This window comes from Chenopodium album, chromosome 15, assembly GCF_948465745.1.
Source record: "Chenopodium album chromosome 15, dcCheAlbu1.1, whole genome shotgun sequence".
Lineage (NCBI taxonomy): Eukaryota > Viridiplantae > Streptophyta > Magnoliopsida > Caryophyllales > Amaranthaceae > Chenopodium > Chenopodium album.
Genome location: NC_137848.1, coordinates 33,442,304 through 33,443,636, shown reverse-complemented (window position 1 = coordinate 33,443,636; position 1,333 = coordinate 33,442,304). Strand labels below are relative to the sequence as shown.

Sequence of the window (1,333 nt, the reverse complement as noted above, 5' to 3'; positions counted from 1 at the left end):
GTTGTCTAATGGATTTAAGTTGAATAATTATGACAAGTGTGTGTATAACAAATTTGATGACAACGGTCAAGGTGTCATAATTTGCCTATATGTAGATGACATGTTGTTCTTCGGAACAGATTTGTCACAAGTTGAGATGACAAAATCCTTCCTTAGTTCTGAGTTTTCCATGAAAGACATGGGAGAAGCGGATGTCATCTTGGACATAAGAATAAAGAGAGAAAAAGGGAAGTTGATCTTGTCATAGTCTCATTACATTGAGAAAGTGCTCAAGAAGTTCAATGTTATTGAATGTTCGACCTTTCTTTATTCAACACCTATGGATTCTAGCATAAAGTTGGTACCTAATGAAGGTAATGCAGTTTCACAACTGGAATACGCTAGATTTATAAGATGTTTGATGTATGCCATGACAAGTACTAGACCGGATATCGCTTATGCGGTTGGTCAATTAAGCAGGTTCACTAGTAATCCTAGTATGTTACATTGGCAAGCGATTCGTCGTTTGTTTAAGTATTTGAAGAAAACCATGGATTATGATTTGTGCTATAGTGGATACCCTTCGGTTGTTGAAGGTTATTCGGATGCAAGTTGGATATCAAATAGAGATCATTCATCCACAAGTGGATCTGTATTCCTATATGGGGGAGGTGCCATATCATGGGCATCTAAGAAGCAATCTTGCATTGCTGATTCTATAATGACGTTGGAGTTGATTGCATTACATTCCGCTGGTAAAGAAGCAGAATGGTTAAGGGATTTTATGCATGAGATTCCTTTGTTGCAAAAGCCAATATCGCCAATTATGATACATTGCGATAATAATGCTACTTTGGCTAAGGCATATAGCCATGTGTATAATGTTAAGTCAAAGAATATTTGAGTGCATCATAGCTATATCCAAGGGCTTATCAAGATTAGTGTGATAACTATTGATTATGTTCAAACGAATTTCAATCTAGCTGATTGTTTCACCAAGGCATTGGCTAGAGATGTGAATTATAGGATGGCAATCAATTTGGGATTGGAGCCCTAATTAATTACCAATGAGGGAGTCTTAACTTAACGCCAATAAGACGTTGGATCTTAAGTTCAATAAGATTAACTTTCTTATTTGGTAATTGGGAACTTGTTTAATTATCCAAGGTAAAGTTCCGGTTTACTGTGATGAAAAGAGGTTGTTTTTCAACTTAATAGAATTCCTGATATATTACTTTTGTCACAGAAGCATGTTTGGAAGTCTACCTATATAAGTACGAAGTTTAGCTGCTTCAAGAAGCTATTTGGGCGTAGTTTTGAAGTACTTACAAAAAGATAGGGACACATGGCTTTA

General features: G+C 36.0%; 1 pseudogene; it reads left to right on the top strand.

The window, feature by feature from the left end:
• The first annotated feature begins 319 nt into the window (after positions 1-319).
• LOC145581071 (secreted RxLR effector protein 161 pseudogene) lies at positions 320-883 on the top strand (annotated as a pseudogene).
• The last annotated feature ends 450 nt before the right edge of the window (positions 884-1,333 follow it).